The sequence below is a fragment of the Anomaloglossus baeobatrachus genome, chromosome 6, assembly GCF_048569485.1.
Source record: "Anomaloglossus baeobatrachus isolate aAnoBae1 chromosome 6, aAnoBae1.hap1, whole genome shotgun sequence".
Taxonomy (NCBI): Eukaryota; Metazoa; Chordata; class Amphibia; order Anura; family Aromobatidae; genus Anomaloglossus; species Anomaloglossus baeobatrachus.
Genome location: NC_134358.1, coordinates 495,113,244 through 495,133,156, shown reverse-complemented (window position 1 = coordinate 495,133,156; position 19,913 = coordinate 495,113,244). Strand labels below are relative to the sequence as shown.

At 43.5% G+C, this 19,913-nt stretch overlaps 1 protein-coding gene across 2 annotated transcripts in view; it reads left to right on the top strand.

The window, feature by feature from the left end:
- The window catches only part of XYLB (xylulokinase), a 342,255-nt gene that overhangs the window by 45,394 nt on the left and 276,948 nt on the right, over positions 1-19,913 (top strand). The gene's annotated exons all lie outside the window — the stretch shown is intronic.

Below are 19,913 nucleotides of genomic sequence, written 5' to 3'. Positions count from 1 at the left end.
AAAGCCACCCCAGTGGGGAAATGGCCACTCCAGCCCCAGCCAGGTAGTGGCGATCATTTAGCATCACATTAATCATGGCCAGGACAACAGTACCAACCATGGCGACCCCAGTCAGGGCAATAAAACCTACCCAACCCCCACCAAGGTCACCAAAGCAACCCACTGATCGCAAGAAGCTGGTGTGGCCAATAATTTAATATATAGATTAAATACCACCGGTACTTCTATGAGGATACATACTGACACTACAGCACCATCCACACTTCTCCCAGCCACATCACCATTTAACCATTGCAAGCCAGCACCCAGTAACATGGCGGTAACAGGAGACAGAACAGGTTGCAGACGTTGTTTCTGCGCACTGCACTCTGCTGTCACCCTATCGCTTATAGTTATACAATAGCCTAGAATCCACATGGGCTAGGGATAGGTTAATAAAAGTTACGTACAAAAAGGTATACAATTTGTAATAAAAAAAACTGCAAAAGTAAAGATATATAATATATATATGTGAGAGAGAGATCAATGTATAACTTTTTCAAATTAAATACATTTTATATCCAAATCTAGGAAATAAAAAAACAGAAATAAAATTAGAGACCAAGCTATAATAGTAACTATTTGTGTTCAGAATATTCGCAATGAATCCCAAAGTACTATTCGTCACAAGAAAAATGCTCTTTTTCCCCCATTGACTTGTATTAGGTGCGTGATTCATGACGAATACTGGAATATTACTTTCAGATTCATTGCGAGTAATCCGAACACGAATAGCTACTGTTCAATCATCAATAATTACATCAGTATTCTCTTAAAATCCATGTGCTTGTGGGATAAAGGTGGCTGTGTTTGGGACACAGAATACTTGCCTTACCCTGGTACTGGCAGCTCATACTGCTCCACGCTCTGTGGAATATGTTGGCCCCATGTAAAAAAAAAAAATTAAAAACAGATATCTCTATTATTATTATTATTATTATTATTATTATTATTCCTACTACCAAATACTGTGCATAGATGATAATACACTTAAAATTTCAGATATCTTTATTTTCTGTAATGATGACTTTTTAACCTGTATTGTCTCACTCTGAGATTCGTACATAATACATAATATACATTATATGTGCAGTAACGAAAATCCTTATTTCTGTAATGAAGAATAGAAAACTGATCGCTCTGCATATACACATAACTCACAGCGCCGTACACATATACAGTATATGGGGGAAGGAACAGTATGAGCCTAGACTTACACCATGGTGCACTTTCGGCAGATATGCCCAGGCACTCTCACAATAAGCTGAATGTATTTACAGTTACACCCTTTTGGCATCCATCGGGCCATTTGGTGTGAACATAGCCTCATAGCCTTCTTTTGTTTGTGAAACTCCCTCAGCTGCAATATGTGAACACATCCTTAGGCACTTGGCAGTATCATGGCTCTGCTCAACTCCGCTGCTGTGGCTCTATTTACTGAAATTACATTCTATTCTTAAAGAAACCCTCCCATTAATATTTATCTTCATTACTTTAACAGTGATGTCCTATCCTTAGGACCCGCAACACACATCCGTTTAATTTGTACGTGTGCGGTACGTATTTGCACGTACCGGAGACACGTACACACGGAGACTCATGTTATTCTATGGTAGATGTGTGTAGAACGTGTGTCCGTGTGGTAAGTACGTGTGTGCGTTTTTCTACACGGACAACATGTCCGTTTTTGGCCGGCAGCACGCAGGCACGGACCCGCTTTAGTCTATGGGTCCGTGCCTGCACGTACCGCGCACGGAGTATCTCCGTGTTCAGCACGTTTCGTGCGTGTGCGTTTTTACACTAGCGATCTTATTATTTATTTATTTTTTTTTTTTAAATTAAAGTCAGTATTCTTACCTTTTTTTTCTGCTGTTCTCAGTCATACTTACATTGGCGCTCGTTTTTTTTCTTCCCCCGGCTCATACCGCTCCCCGATCACCAGCGCGGCGAGGAACAGCTGTGCAGAGAATACGCGGCAACAATTACTTTGAATATGCCGGCTGCTCATTAATAAATCTCGTATTCCCTGCTTTCCCCACCCACAGACGCCTATGATTGGTTGCAGTCAAACACGCCCCCCACACTGAGTGACAGCTGTCTCACTGCACCCAATCACAGCAGCTGGTGGGCATGTCTATACTGTGCAGTAAAATAAATAATTAAAAAAACGGCGTGCGGTCCCCCCCAATTTTAATACCAGCCAGATAAAGCCATACGGCTGAAGGCTGGTATTCTCAGGATGGGGAGCCCCACGTTATGGGGAGCCCCCCAGCCTAACAATATCAGTCAGCAGCCGCCCAGAATTGCCACATACATTATATGCGACAGTTCTGGGACTGTACCCGGCTCTTCCCGATTTGCCCTGGTGCGTTGGCAATCGGGTAATAAGGAGTTATTGGCAGTACATAGCTGCCAATAAGTCCTAGATTAATCATGTCAGGCGTCTCCCCGAGATACCTTCCATGATTAATCTGTAAATTACAGTAAATAAACACACACACCCGAAAAAAAAATCCTTTATTAGAAATAAAAAACACAAACATATACCCTGGTTCACCACTTTAATAAGCCCGAAAAAGCCCTCCATGTCCGGCGTACTCCAGGATGGTCCAGCGTCGCTTCCAGCTCTGCTGCATGGAGGTGACCGGAGCTGCTGAAGACACCGCCGCTACTGTCAGCGACACGCAGCTAATGAAGGGAATAGCGATCAGCTGTTTTCAGCGTTGGCCGCGAGTAACCTCAGTGACAGCTCAGCTGATCGCGCTATTCCCTTCATTAGCTGTGTGGAGGTGACTGGAGCGGCGGTGTCTTCTGCAGCTCCGGTCACCTTCATGCAGCAGAGCTGGAAGCGACGCTGGACCATCCTGGAGTACGCCGGACATGGAGGGCTTTTTCGGGCTTATTAAAGTGGTGAACCAGGGTATATGTTTGTGTTTTTTTTATTTCTAATAAAGGATTTTTTTTTCGGGTGTGTGTGTGTTTATTTACTGTAATTTACAGATTAATCATGGAAGGAATCTCTGGGAGATATATGACTGATATTGTTAGGCTGGGGGGCTCCCCATAACGTGGGGCTCCCCATCCTGAGAATACCAGCCTTCAGCCGTATGGCATTATCTGGCTGGTATTAAAATTGGGGGGGGACCGCACGCCGTTTTTTTTTTAATTATTTATTTATTTTACTGCACAGTATAGACACGCCCACCAGCTGCTGTGATTGGGTGCAGTGAGAGCTGTCACTCAGCGTGGGGGGCGTGTCTGACTGCAACCAATCATAGGCGTCTGTGGGCGGGGAAAGCAGGGAATACAAGATTGATTAATGAGCGGCCGGCATATTCAAAGTAATTGTTGCCTCGTATTCTCTGCACAGCTGTTCCTCGCCGCGCTGTTGATCGGGGAACGGTAAGTATGAGAGAGGGCTGCTCACTTCAGTCACTCGGGGGATTAGCGGTCACTGGTGAATCCTTCACAGGTGACCGCTAATCAGTATGCGGCACACAGACAGAGCCGCGGCATGACAATGAAGTCGGGTGAAGTTCACCCGAGTTCATTCTCATCGCGCAACTGTCTGCTGTCAGCCGACATGTATCAATGACATTGTGCAACACACAAACGGACATTCCACACGGACATTCCACGTACACATACACGGACATTTTACACGTACACACGGCTCGCATACGCAATCACACGGATGCCATATGTACCGGAGAAATGCCCCAAAAAAACGGAACACGGACCTGAAAAACGGACCGTGTCATACGGACGTTTTTTTTTTGCGGAAGTGTGTTTTAGGCCTAGGACAGGTCATCAATGTCTGATCGGCTTGGGTCAGACATCCGGCAAACCTGCCAATCTGGTGTTGTCGGTGCTGGCAACAGCAGCAGGAGGCCAGGAATGCTCAGTTCCAGAGCTGCTCAGTCTTCTGATGACGGCAACGGCCGGTTACTGCACGTCCGCCTACCGTTCAAATCAATAGGAGGTGGATGTGCAGTAGCAGTCACTATCAGAATAATGGTAAGCTCACATGAGCATATGAATCGAATGAGTGCAATGCAAGAAAATCTCACATTGCACTCGAACCAATTTTAATCAATGAGGCAGTTCGGATGTGCAAATTTTTCCTCAGCTCTAATCAGACTTAGGAAAAATTGCAGCATGCTGCAATTGTCTGCAAGTCTCGGATCACTCACACCCATACAAGTCTATGGGTGCGAGTGAAACATCGGACATCCGAGTGCAGTGCCATATATACGCAATAGCTGACAATGGAGGAGATGGAGAGATTAATCTCTCCCTCTCTCCCACAGCTGTGATCCGATCGCAAGAACAGATCACAGAATACTGACCCTCGGCTCTCGCTGGCAGCACAGTGGGAGCCAATGGTCATTAGCATATAACATCCGATGCCATATGCTCGTGTGACTCCAGCCTATGGGACAGCTCTTGAACTGAGTATTTTCGGCCACAGGCACTGAACAGCTAAGGTTACTTTCACACACTTGCGTTGTACGGCATCTGTCACAATCAGTTGTGTGACTGATGCAACGGATGCTTTGCATATAGTGGCACAACTGATGTGACTGATGCTGCAAAACAACAATCCGTTGTTTGTTTGTTTGTTTGTTTTTTTACTGTATTACCGGCGGCAGGCTATTCGTTATTCAGCTGATCATTCACAAAAGCCGGCTAATCAGCTGATTGCCCTCCAAAAGCCGGCCGCCCGGCGATCCGCTGATCGTTCGGCCACCGAGAGAGAGAGAGAGAGAAATATTGATTTCAATGATTAAACATAAGACGTGAGCATGCGCAGTGAAGAAAAAAAAAAAGTTTCCGCCGCTCAAAAGATGCTACATGCTGCGTTCCTGCCGCCCGATGGTCAGTTGTTCCTCGACTGATCCGTCACGCGGCGGATGCAACACAGACACATTAGTCGCAATCCGTCGTCCATGCAAGTCTATGGGAAACATAGCACAATGCAGGAGTTTAAACTCTCAGCGGTAAGTGAGGAGTTAATCCAAGGTAAAGGTACAGGTATAATAACCCACCATGATATCTTATCACGTCCAGCCTGACACACCACCCTGCACATCAACGCGTTTCGCTTATCGCTTCATCGGAAGGCTACTTACCGCTGAGAGTTTAAACTCCTGCATTGTGCTTATCAGGTTATTGCTATATCTTGACATTATGCAATTGATTCAACAATAGTGATGTGATCTATAAATAAAATTGTCTGAATTTTGCTCATAGAAGAGCATCTTAGCTCCCTTGATGGCTTTTATCATGGCGCACTGATTTTTTTGGTTTAACATTCTTGATTATCATGTATTCATTTGTGCAATGTGAGATCTATTATGATAGTAACTTTCTATACATATGTGCTGTGTCCTTGTGAATACCATAAGCTGTATCATCTGATTCTTTTAGCCTGTCCTTATCCGATACACTGCCCTGACTTGCTGCATGTTTTTAATGCACATTGCACCTTGAGTTGCACTTTTTGTATCCCTTGAAACTTGTACATAAATACATTTTGTAATATTTCTATGAAGAAATTGATTTTCGTGAATAATTGAAGTAGAATTATGTGGTTATCAATTATGGAGGTTCGTTGTAGGCTCTTATTTTTTTTGAGTACTTAAGTGATCCTTGACCGTCCCAACGGTACCTCCCTGTCCTCTACACCGAGTCCCGGGGCATTCCCCCTACCCGTAGAGGGGTTAAACATCTGGCTGCCCACACCATCGCCACTGGGTACTCCCCATTGCGGTGGTGGTACTCCATCTTACCACGCACAATGGGTGGCGTCACAAACTGTCCATACAATCCCCTGTAAATATCCCCCCTTTATACCGAGTGGTCGTGTGACCCCCGGGTCCGGAGACTCCTCGAGCCACCGCGGATCCGGATCCGAGCAGCAGCGGCAGGCTGCTGACGCGTGGGTCGGCACAATACTAAGCTACCATCGCTCTCTGCAGGATCCAGCGCTATTCTGCTCCGATTCTCGTTATCATTACCCTTCATCACGCTGCACTCTGCATATCCTGAAGTGGCTCTGACAATGTAAGGCTATGTTCGCACGTTGCGTTTTTTTCCGCGTTTCTGCAGCGTTTTTGGCAGCAGCGTTTTTGCGCAAAAACGCATGCGTTTTTGATTTCCAGCAAAGTCTATGGGAAAAGCAGAAATCCTGTCTGCACTTTGCTTTTTTTTCTGCAGCGTTTAATTTGCATTTTTGTGGTCAAAAACCATGCTGAAAAAGAAGCAGCATGTCAGTTGTTTTTGCCATTTCTGCAGCGTTTCCTTAACATTGGAGTCAATGAGAAATGGCAAAATGCAACCAAAATCACAATTCCTGCGTTTTTCATGCTTTTTACCTGCTTTTCCACTGCGTTTTTGGCTCCAAAAACGCATGCTTTTCTGGACAAAGATTAATGGGTTCTAATGTTCCTTTACACACACACAATAACCGAAAATTTAAATGTTAAAAAATTAGAAACTTCACCTATTTTTCTGATAAAATGTGCATAACCACTATTTTCTCATTAAAAATGATAATTTCCCATATAGTTTTATTAAAAGTTAATTTTATACTTTTTTTCTCTTTTTTCATTCTTTTTGACTAATTCAACTTTATTTCTCAGTGTCTTGATCTCAAAAACGCATCTGCAGAAACGCAGGTGAAAACGCAGGTAAAAAGCGCTAAAAACGCATGCGTTTTTAGCGCTAAAAAATGGTTAAAAGCCATTTGGTCAAAAACCAAGGGAAGGAAAACATGCAGAATAAACTGCAGGTACTACGACGCAACGTGCGCACATACCCTTAGTCTATGAAGTGTCAGAGCGAGGCACCATAGACTTACATTGTAAAAGAGACTTCCAGCTCACACAGGCTGGAATCACACTTGCGACTGTAAAATTGGTCCGATTCTCATGCTAGAAAGTAGCACGATTTCTTCTCACATTTCATCAGTGTGCTGTCAGTATGCTGTCAGTGTGCAATCAGTTTTTATCCTCAGCAGCTGCTACTCATGTACTGTTATGTACAGGAGCATTTACAGTGTTCTCTGCTACATGCATGAAATATATTGAGAAAAACAGATGTCACTAGGATGGTCCATGTGCCGTCCGTGTGACATCCTCCCCCCCCCCCCCCCACGCACCCATAGACTTGCAATGAAGAGACTCGTGCGAGAAACTCACCAAAATGCAGCATGCTGCGATTATTTTTCTCCGTCCGATTTGGACTGAGAAAACAATAGCAGATGGGAGCTGCCTCATTGATTAACATGTGTCCGAGTTCAATGCGAGATTTTCTCGCATTGCACTCTTGCGAGTTAATCGCAAGTGTGACTCCAGCCATATAGAGTGAGCCGGAGAGTCTGAAGAGCGGTGACGTCACGGAGAAGAGGAGCAGAAAGGAGCTGGATCCTGATGAAGGTGGCTGTAGTTGAGTATAACAATACAATCACACTATACACATATACACACATGTAATGAATAAAAATATTAATGTGAATGCGTCTTTAAATTTTTATTATATAGAAGTATATGGGTCTTACCTATTCCCCTTTATTGAAGAAGATATCTATAATATAAGCTTATAGAGAAAACTATACTTGGAGTGCCTACAGCTCCATATCACAGAGCCCTAGAGACCCCATGGACCGCCCGTACAGCCTCATCACTCTTCCACCTGCATAAGGACTTAACTTACAGTAACTTTTAATTTTCTTTCATCATGCAAAAAATGTTTTGCCCATAATTTGTCAATTTAGGAATAATTAACCTTCACTTATGGATTCGCACCTCGTGTCTTTCCGCTGAGCATAGTGCTGCAGTCAGCTCTCACAAACTAATCTGGGCAGGTTTAGAAGTGCTGAAGTGCAATTTCATAACCTTTATAATAATCGAGCAATACATTATAATTAATTACTTATCCTTGCAACGTATAAGTATCCGGGCCAGGATTCGTCTCATGAAAATGCAATTAACCTAATTATTATTCCACTATGTAATGAGTTTCATTGCATGAGTGCCACATATAATTGCTAGATTTAAAGAAAACTCCGCTTTCCAATATTTAAAGAGAAGCAACCAGCAGGATTTTCATATATAAAGTAGGTTCAACAGTGTGGCTTTTTTTTTTTTTTTTTTTTTATTTCCAGTGTTAGAGAGACCAATCTAATTGAAAGATTGTTTTACACATGGAGCTTAGAGAGATTGCCCAGCTTGGGAAAAAAAGTTGATTTGATGTCTGTAAATTTGAGAGATTGGGCCTGTTCCCGGCTCCTATCACCTTTTACTTACATTTTATTTGACACAGAAGAATTTTTCTCCTTTGAGAATGCATTGAGGAAGAGGACTTAAACACTAGTGCCACATATTGGAAGTAGCAAATCTAAAAGTCAATATCGACCCTTTAAAGGAAATTTGACACCAGGTTTTTGCCGCTTAATCTGAGAGCACCACAACGTAGAGACAGAGGTGTGTCACTTACTGAGCTGCTTAGTGTAGTTTTGCTAAAATCACTGTTTAATCAGCAGTAGATTATCATTAGAGGACTACTTGGCGTGCTGCCATGTAGTCCAGCATGTTCATGAGCTCTGTGTAAGGATGGATTCACCCGATGGCATACTATGCAAATGCATTGGATGTGATATGCTAATGACCCTCGGCTTGCGCTGAGCTGCTAGCGTGAGCCGATTGTCATGCAACTGTGATTCGATCCTGCGATTGGATCACAGCTTTGGAGGAGAAGGAGGGATTAATCTCCCCATCTTGTCCATTGTCAGCTGATGCAATTCTCGCGCTGCACTCGGATGTCATCCGAGTGCAGTTCAATGTTTCACTCGCACGCATAGACTTGTATGGATACAAGGGACACAACTCTTGCTGACAATCGCAGCATGCTCACAGAATCTGGATGAGAAAAAAAGCTATCTGCTCTCCCCCATTGAGTAACATTGGTCCGAGTGCAATGCGAGATTTTCTCGCATTGCACTCGTTTGATTCATACGCTCATTTGCGCGTTACCTACCTGCTAGATCTGCTGCAGACAAAACATTGATTTTATCAAAATGACAGCAAACAGCTCAGTAAGTGACACATCGCTGGAATCAGGATCTCTGTCTCTACATTATGCTGCTCAGAGATGGGGGAGCCTTCTCAGGTCTGTTACAAGAAAGTGTGAAAGCTGCCACCCATCAGCCGTCACTGACTGACTGCAGTGGTCACGTTGTATAAACAATCAGTAATTGCAGATGGGTGAGGGCCGTGCAGCCTTCACATGAGCACAACTCTGATCTAATAACATATTATTCCAGAATTCCGGATCCGGGTCCGGCACCCGAAAATCTTTGAAACTGCGCCGATCTGTACTTTTACAGTTCGGACTCTCTCAGCCCTAATTACGAATTAGGCGCCAGCAATCCTTGTTGTACCCATATGTGCTGTATATACCACTACTCATATGACTTCCCCGTCTTCCCCTCCCCTCCCCTAGTTTCCTCCCATTATGGTTGACGTGATACACAGTAGTCGATGGTGAGTCTCCTGTTCTGTGGCTGGGTGTTGGATTCAGGCAGGCCGAGGGTTATACATTGCTGAATTCCTGTTCATTGCGTTGGACATTTCAGGTGTGAGCAGTGGATCCGCTATATCTGCCCCAGGACGGCTCGTGACTCCCAAAGCAGCAGGACTGTGACACCGACACCTCTGCTAGAAGGAAGAAAAAAACAGTTCAACTATTGCTTCATTCAGACATGCATGTTTTTTCTTTTCATACGTGAAAAATGATCATCTGGTTACCAAGTGTGCTGAGTGAGATTTTCATCAGTGTTTGGTCAGGATGTCGTTTTTCACCATCACTCTTTCATCAGTTTCTCTCATGCAAAAAAAAACTGATCGACGTTTCTCAAGCTTCTCCCAGCAAAGAGTCCACTTTAGGGTTCGCTCACATCTCACACAAGGGCCCACGATCAGCAATAGCAGCATTTAGGATGCTAAGTGTTTCCACTGCGTCCAAAACACTGCATTGTACAGTACAAGCACAGTAGATGGATTTATTGAAATCCCAAGCCCGCTGTGCTTTGTTTCTCCACAGCATAAACTGACCTGCAGCGCGGCTTACCGAGCCACAGCACGGTAATTTATACAGCGGAGACTCCAGTGTTCTCCACAGGAGAATAGAGCTAAAGTCTGCAGCGCCCTGAACCCTGATCGTGGCCACGCACAGCTGCTGTCTCCTTCTGAGAACACTCGCGGCCCCGCAGGAGAGGACCTGCTGCGTCTAGGATGCAGTGTCTCCTGATCGTGTGCACCCACCCTCAATACGCCAAGTGCAACCCGATAAAGTCAGATTGTACTTGCACCAATGTCATTCAATAAGACAGTGTTCATCTGCACTTTTTTATTTCCTCAGCTGTAATCAGCCTGAGAAGAAAAAATCTCCGCATGCTGCATATGATCGTGTGAAACAGCCGAGACTCACTAATGCAAGTCAGTGAGTGGGAGAAAAAAAAATGGACTGTATATTGATTTGTCCGTATGCCGTCCACTTTTTCTGGATACATTATCATTCTGTAGCTGTATTGGAGTGAATTTAGAGTTGCAGTTTATTATCTATTCGTTTTGCGGTAATCCAACATCTTCATCAGGAAATAACTTTAAATACAGCAGGATATAGATGACCTTCATATGTATTCTGTACTGTAATGTGCTTATTTCCTGATGAAGAGGATGGAGTTCCTCAAAACGTGTAAATAATGGCATGGCAGAAACAGGCCACGCATCACTTCAATATATTTACTTTCTGGTTTTATTACCTGTGGACCTGTAGAAGCTTTCAGACCTTAAAATTATTGAGTACTACACATCTGACGACGAAGCACACCAACGCGAAATACGTGTTGGGACGCTGGTCCCCACGTGCTACCCCGGTACTTACGGTGACCTGACCTCGGTAAGTGATATTGCCTCATCCTCATGCAACATATGGAAGCACCTTGCATTCCGTGTGAGCGCTTTGATTGGAATTGATGCAGGTCTTTTCTGTACCCTGGGTATTTTGCCTATAGGTCTTCTATGATCACCTCTGGAGTTCTCAAACTCCTTTTTCCATCTTTCCGGGACACGTGGGGTTCTTTCCCCTTCAGCATTCTCCCTCCTTGTCCTAGAACAATTGTGTTATTTTGTCATACCCTACACAGCACTTATTTCAATAAATGTTCTAAACATTTCAACTAGTGCTTGTTTGGGTTCTTTCTGCTTTCAGCAAATTTAAAGACTCTATTTTCTCTGGTTATCAACATCTGAATTAGGTGAACAAGCCCCCCATGTCCTCTACACCTGGTGTATTGGTTAAGACTCTAAGGCCCTGTGCGCATGCTTCGGATTTAGGCCAGAGTCACACTTGCGAGTGCCTCGCATGTAACTCGCTTGAGTCTCTCATTGAATCATCCGGCACGGACTCACACTCTCCTGACAGGAGCGGGTCGGTTGCATGTATGTCTATGCAGCTGAGATGCTCCTGTCCTGAGAGTGAGAGTCCATGCCGGGTGATTCAATGAGAGACTCACGCGAGTTACACGCGAGGCACTCGCAAGTGTGACTCTGGCCTTACTGCGGATTTTGCCGCAGAAAATGTGTCTAACATTGCTGCAGTTATTCCCCAGCAAATACTATGGGTTTTAAAAACTGCTGTGCGCACACTGCGTTTTTTTATACCCGCGGATTTTCTGCTGCGGAATTTATGAGCATGTCACTACTTTTCTGCAGGTACCTGCGCTTTTTGCATAGTAAAATTCTGCAGGGACCAACCTGCGGGAAAAACCGTGGCAAACCATGATAAAATCGCATGCGGATTTCGCTGCGGTTTTGGTGTGTGGTTTTTTTTTTTTTTTTTTTTTTTTTTTTTACTGCGGGTGCGGGATTCTTTAAGAGGGTCCGAATTTCCCTTTAAAGAGGCACTTTCTAGTGCGCACATAGCCTAAGACGTGTTGTTTTTGCTCTTTAGTTCTAGTTATTACCATTCTGTAGCATAGAACACTGTAAATGGTCCTGTAAATGAATGTAGAATGATAGATGCTGAGAATAAAAATGCATTACATACAGATGGTATGTGCATGTCATACAGAGGCTAGGCGGGAAAAAATGGCGCACTCTCATGACATACCGAATACTAAAAGGATTTCACTCGTCCCACTCTCTTGGATGGAAATTGTACGGGTTTATTATACACAGATGTGAACGGACCCAAATACAAATGCAACTAGGATGCCATCCCGGTGCTGGCTGAGATTTTCATGGGCTGTTAGTTTTGCATTGGCGAGTAAGGCTGCTTTCACACTTCTTTTGCATCAGTCACAATCTGTTTTGTCGGAATAGGATAACTGAAGTGAGCACTAATATATATATATATATATATATATATATATATATATATATATATATATATATATATAAAGTGCAAGCCAAAACTTACATACTATAGGAGGATAAGGCTGCACATCAAACTTAGATAATGGTATAATGCCTCAACCATATGGAAAAATATTGGAATATACAATGAAAAATGCTACTTGCTAATTTGAACATGTGAATAATGAAATGCATACCTGCCATGAATATTAGGAAAAGGAGATATTTAGCAATCGCATTGATCAATGTAACTGAGCCCCAAGACCTCGTCAAGGTATATCTCTATATTGGGGTCCCTAGCTCTGTGACCCTAACTGTGTGTCATCTCATTGCAATTAAAAACTGCTGTGGGTGGAGAGGGGTAACTAAGGACTTTCTTATATAGGAGATGGAAAAAACATGGCCGAAAGGGGCGGAGCTGTGTTCACATTCAGAAAAAAAACTACATATAACTGAATAGGCTAACTGAAGTGAGCACTAATATATATATATATATATATATATATTAGTGCTCATTAGTGCTCACTTCAGTTAGCCTATTCAGTTATATGTAGTTTTTTTTCTGAATGTGAACACAGCTCCGCCCCTTTCGGCCATGTTTTTTCCATCTCCTATATAAGAAAGTCCTTAGTTACCCCTCTCCACCCACAGCAGTTTTTAATTGCAATGAGATGACACACAGTTAGGGTCACAGAGCTAGGGACCCCAATATAGAGATATACCTTGACGAGGTCTTGGGGCTCAGTTACATTGATCAATGCGATTGCTAAATATCTCCTTTTTCCTAATATTCATGGCAGGTATGCATTTCATTATTCACATGTTCAAATTAGCAAGTAGCATTTTTCATTGTATATTCCAATATTTTTCCATATGGTTGAGGCATTATACCATTATCTAAGTTTGATTTGCAGCCTTATCCTCCTAAACAGTCTGTTTTGTGACTGATGGGACGGATACGTCGCAAATTGTTGTAAAACTGATGTAATGGATCCAGTAAAAAAACGGATCCGTCTTATTTTTTTTTTTTTCCGTGTGAAAGGTCATTTGGTATGGAAATCTGTGTGAAGCAATCCCGGGATATGAGAGAGAGAAGAGAGAGAGATTCTAACCAGAAAGGAATTTACACATCTGAGCATGCTCGGTTGCTTAAAGAGGGATCAGTCAACGGAATCCTTCATTTGACGGATTCCGCCTCCCTTAGGCTTCCATTATAACACACGACGGACGCAAACACATCCGTCGCTGTCAGTTTTTTTTCACCTCACACAAAAAAATTACATTCTGTGTTGCTTCCACCTGACGGTCAATCACTCCATGACAGATCCGTCGCACGGTGGATGCAGCGCAGTGCCATCAGTCGCAATCCGTTGTTAATAGAAGTCTGTCTATGGAGAAAAAAACTGAATCCTGCAAAATATTTTTCAAGATACCGTATTTACTCAAGGCGACGGATTGTGACTGATACAAAAAGACGGAAGTATGAAAGCAGCCTATGGCTATGTGCCCACGTTGCGTTCTGTCCCTGCAGAAATTTTTGCAGCGATTTGAACAGCACACGTGCGCTTCAAATCGCTGCAGAAACACTGCGTACTGAAAAGCCGACTTCATGCGCTCTGGATGCTGCCCCTCCCATAGACAGAGCGGGGGCTGCATGCAAAGCACACGAAAGAAGTGACATATCACTTCTTAGAAAGCAGTGATTTGGCAGCAGCCGAAGCGCTGCGTTCTAATACGCCATGTGGGCATGGATTATGCACAATCTTCATAGATTGTGCTGGGGACGCAGGACGCATGCAGTTACGCTGCAGTGCAGAATGCAGCATAACTGCATGAAAATACGCTACGTGGGCACATGGCCTAAGATCTGTGATTTGGTCCATGGTAAGAAAAAAATGTATAAAAAAAATGAATTGTCTTTTTATGTGTTTTTTTTTTTTTCTAATCTTAATGTTAACATTTTCTTGATGAAATATAGAGGACTTTTCATAAACTTGTGTGAACTTTGCCTTGCAGCGCAGCCACAGGCACTGGGCAGTGAGCGGGCTCGGACTGGGACTGAGTGGAGTCCTCAGAGAAGCTGCACGTCCGCAATGGCAAAGGGGCAACTCTGCACTGGATGTAACATCAGATTATGTTACATTAGCTTTAGTACCTCATTTAGAGTTTAGCAAGTTTGGAAATATAAGGCTTTGTGTCCACGGGACTCTGTACCCGCCGAATTTGCCGCTGAAAACCTGCGGATTTATCTGGATTTTCTAGATAAATCCACAGGTTTTAGCAAGTACAGACACTCCCCATGTTATCCTATGGGACATGGGGAGTGCTGTGTCCATGCTGCGGTATGTGCGGCTGCGGAATATGCTGTGGATGTCCCGCAGCCGCACGTAACTGCATGTCAATGATTCCTGCGGAAATCCCGCCTCTCCACTATGGAGATAGCGGCCGGGATTTCCGCAGGTAAGTCTCATGAATGTCCGCAGGCTTACCGCAGATATTTCACTGGAATCCCGCAGCTATGTATACGGATTCCGGGGAGCTGCTGAAGGAAACCTGCGGACGTACCTGTGGATATATCCACAGAAGCGAGCTCCTGTGGGCACATAGCCTAAATATTGTCCTCTAGGGATCAACTTGTGGAGAGCTGTCAATGAAAAGCAAAGTCGTGTTAATTAAGGAGGTCTTGTCACCAGGTCAAAAGTGGCCAGATTTTGTGTTTGGTTTTATTCCCGCTGCTTCTCTTAATTATTAATTGTTTTGTAAAATGACTACACAGTTGCAGAGATATGGAGCTTTTTAGTTAGTCCTGATTTTTATGGTCTTTATTCTGCATTATTACCCTGTGATCCACGCCCAGTAAAGACCATAAAAATTACACTAGATAAAAAAAAACCATATTTCTAGAACTGAATGGCAGATTTATCCACAAAGAGAACTCACTCAAGGAAGTGGTGTGGATAAAACAAGAGCAAAAACAGGTCAGGTCGACCCGCTGACACGTCCTCTGTAAGTCAATGGATATGTTCAGATCTCCAAGAGCATAGACATTGTTCTTGGCTTTAGAGCGACGCACCGAGAAGTGTCCACTAAATATATATCAGAGGCTGTAAATAAAGTAACTACATAATATGAAAAATGATGACTCCACCATTGTAACAATGGAAGTGTTATACAGTTTGACTTTAGGAATTTAGATATACATACATCGCTATGCCAGATATATGGAGAAAAAAAACACATGGAACCATTTTTCTTTCTCTGAATCCACATAATTGTATTTTTTTCATGTGAATCTGCATATTTAATTGAAGTAAAACATTATAAATTGATTTTTTTTTTTTTTTTTTTTACTAGACATACGTTGACCGTCATTGACCTATTATAATGTTAAAGGAAATGTCCCACAAACAAAATACATTTTAATTAATAGATTTTGGAATAATAATAATTGGATTGAATGGGTTAGAACAGTGTTCCTGTGCTGAGATAATCTTATAAATGTGCCCCCGCTATCTACTGTGTAATGGCCGTGTCGCACATGTCACAACTAGAGTTAAGCGAGTCCTAACTATTCATACTCTCTATACTCATAACAAGTACTGTCTTAGGCCGGCTTCTCACTTGCGATTAACTCACACGAGTGCAATGCGAGAAAATCTTGCATTGTACTCGGACACATGTTAATCAATGAGGCAGCTCCGATTTGCTATTTTTTTTTTTTCTCAGTCCAAATCGGACTGAGAAAAATATCGCAGCATGCTGCGTTTTGGTGAGTTTCTCGCACGAGTCTCATCAATGCAAGTCTATGGGTGCGTGAAAAAAAACGGATGTCACACGGACGGCACATACACCATCCTAGCGACATCCGTTTTTCTCAATACATTTCAACCATGTAGCAGAGAACAATGTAAATGCTTCTGTACATGACATTACATGAGTAGCAGCTGCTGAGGGTAAAAACTGATTGCACACTGACAGCATACTAACCGCACACTGATGATAAGTGAACTAAAAATCGTCTGACTTTCTAGCATGAGCATCGGACCGATTTTACACGCACAAATGTGTTTCCAGCCTAATACTCGCATATTCGTTCCAAATAGCATGTACAATGCAAGTCAATGGGGAAAAACTTGCAAAGTAATGAGTAACCCGAATTCCGTGCTACTCGCACGAATAGTACAGCATTCGGGTTACTCGTTACATTGCGAGTTCCATTGACGTCCATTGCACATGCCATTCGGAATGAATATGCGCGAGTATTAGACAGTACTCGTTATGAGTATAGCGAGTACGAATAGTTAGGTACTCGCTCAACTCTAGGCACAACTCCTGCCTAGAAAGGGAAGCATAATCACCTATGATAAGTGAGTATACAGATGAAACAGCTGGGGCTCATAGCTGCTGCTTTCTGAGGAAACTCCTTTCACTGCTTGTTTTATCATAGGAGTGAGTTTCTGCCTTGTCACCAGTCCTGTATGCTCATCATAAATCAAGTAAGGGACATCTAGGCTCGGTACCCGCTTCAGAACCTACATCACTGACTTGATCTATGATGGGCTCAGACATTTGGAGATGCGGCAGAAACACTCCCTCCTGTGTTACCCCAGGCAGTGAACTGTGTTACCGCAGGCGAGGAAATGTTATACTCCAGAACGCAGCAGCGAGCCCTAGCTGTTTTGTCTGTATACTCATGAGTGACTTGTGCTTCCCCACTGACCAGGAGTTGTGGTATGTGCCCGCCATGGGATGCAACATATATGCATGGTTGGACATAGCAAATAAGACTGAAATAGCAGGGGCACGTTTATAAGATGATCTCGGCATAGACACTGTATTTTTTTTTTTTTTTTTTTAATACATCCTTTTGTGTAACTTATTAATATTCCATTATCTATTGATAAAATGTATTTTGTTCGTGGGAACACCCCTTTTAATTGTCTATACTATCAAATTTTAAACAGACTTCCATTCAATTAAAACATAAAATACAGAAAAACAATTATTTGTGAGTGTTAACGGACGGAGACCAACCAGAAAGCAAGGCAATTCAACACACAAAAAAGGTGAATAAGAGATTGTCTCTTTAGACTGCACAAATCAAACAAATTTCAGTTGCAATAAATTAAAAATATATATGTAATGTTTATTGGCGCCCCCTGGTGTTTTTTATTCTCTCCACATAACGTCCACCTAATGTGTCTTGTGTTGGTGGTAACACATGCTCAGTAGCTCCGTCCCATTGCCTCTTGTATAAGGAATGAGTCCTGCTCTTCTACACGTCAGCCAAGAAGAATAGGAGCACTAGTAATGACCTTTGTATACCAGCACGTGACATAGCAGGTGGATGTTCTGAGAAAATGATATGTAATAGCAATATCTAGACATGGGAGAACTAGGAAAAAAAAAAAACTAAACTGAAAAATTGACTTTGTTGCATGATCTAACAGAGAAATGTCACGGGGAACCCCTAATTTAACTAATAAGACTAAAGCGGGCTTTAGACGCTGCGACATCGCTAGCATTTGCTGGCGATGTCGAGCGCGATAGCACCCGCCCCTGTCGTACGGCCGATATGTGGTGATCGCTGCCGTAGCGAACATTATCGCTACTGCAGTGTCACACGCACATACCTGCTCTGCGACGTCACTCTGGCCGGCGATCCGCCTCCTATCTAAGGGGGCAGTTTGTGCGGCGTCACAGTGACGTCACACGGCAGGCATCCAATAGAAGCGGAGGGACGGAGATGAGCGGGACGTAACTTCCCGCCCACCTCTTTCCTTCCGCATAGCTGGTGGATGCAGGTAAGGAGATGTTCGTCGCTCCTGCGGTGTCACACACAGCAATGTGTGGTGCCGCAGTAACGACGAACAACATCGCTAATAAGCAGAAAACGATTTTTTGTTTCAGGACGACCTCTCCGTGGCAAACTATTTTGACCGCTTTTGCGATTGTTTAAGGTCGCTCATAAGTGTCACACGCTGCAATCTCGTTAATGACGCCGGATGTGCGTCACAAACACCGTGACCCCGACGATAATTCATTAACGATATCTTAGCGTGTAAAGCCCGCTTTAGTCCCAAAAACCTCAAAGTGTTGATGCTAGAAAACTGTCTTAAAACATTTTGTAAAGTTGCACGTTATTCCATGATTCAGCTTTTCATGGTATTTTTTGCCTAAATGGATAGAGCTGGGGAGGAGTTGGAGGAGTTGGGATAAGACCCACCCGTCAAAATCTTCAAAAGTGGCGCCATTTGGTACACCAGAAATCATGCTTCACTTTCAGACTGGAATACATTTCTGCCCAGATGCACGCCACTAATAAGATGCTCCAAATTCATTAAGGGGCATTTGCCTCTTTAAGGGAACCTGTCAGCTCCCTTATACCATCCAAGCCAGCAGCATTCACGTTTACACATCAAAATTCCCTTCCTAATCAGCCTTGCATTATTCTCTAAAATCAATGTGTAAAAAAAAAGCATTTATTACCTCCTTTTTTGGATAGGCCTTGACTAGTTGATGGGGTGTGATTTTTCCCAGACTAGTTGGCCCTCTTTCCATGTTATCAAGTCCCTGTGGGTGTGATGGCATGATTTTCATGAGCCAACGTCACCACAGCTCCTGGAAATGTTTTGCATGCACAGCTCATTTCAGCAGCATTAGGGCTGTTTCACACATCCGACTTTTCGCCAGATTGGCGGATCCAGCGCACTCCAGTACAGTGTATACAGTACAATGGCAGCGAAACACGCTCCGGAGACATGCTGTCATGTGACCGGAGTATGTGACCTGGAAGTTGCCGCGCTGCCATTTTACTGTATCACACTGTACTGGAGTGCTCGGATCCGCCATTCCGGTGAAAAGACGGATGTGTGAAACTAGCCTTAGTGCGCCTCAGAAGCCGGGTGTACACATCCCGGCTTCAGAGTGGTGCACTGCGCATGATCGGAAAAATCACTTCTGCACTTCCGGTCATGCGCAGTGCGTCTCTCTGAAGCTGGGACGCGTACACCTGGCTTGAGGCACACTGACTCTGCCGAAATGAGCCTTGTGCATGTGCAAGATTTCCAGGAGCTGCAGTGACGCCGGCTTATGGAAATCGTGTCATCACGCCCACAGGAGCGTGATAACATGGAAAGATGGCCGACTAGTCTGGGAAAACCACACCCCTTTAACTAGTCAAAGGCACTAATTTGCATATGAAAAACAGTGAATAATGTGATACAGGGATGGCTAGGAAGGGAATTCTGATGTGTAAATGTAAATACTGACGGCTTGGATGGTAAAAGAGACCTGATAGATTCCCTTTACTGATATTGGCGCATTCTATTCTTACACGCCCCTCATAAAGACAGTATCATATCAGTAGGGGTCCAGCACCCGGAGCCCCCGCCGGTCAACTGTTACCTCTTCCAGCAATGTCTAGCCTCTTCCAGCAATGTCTAGATAGAAACT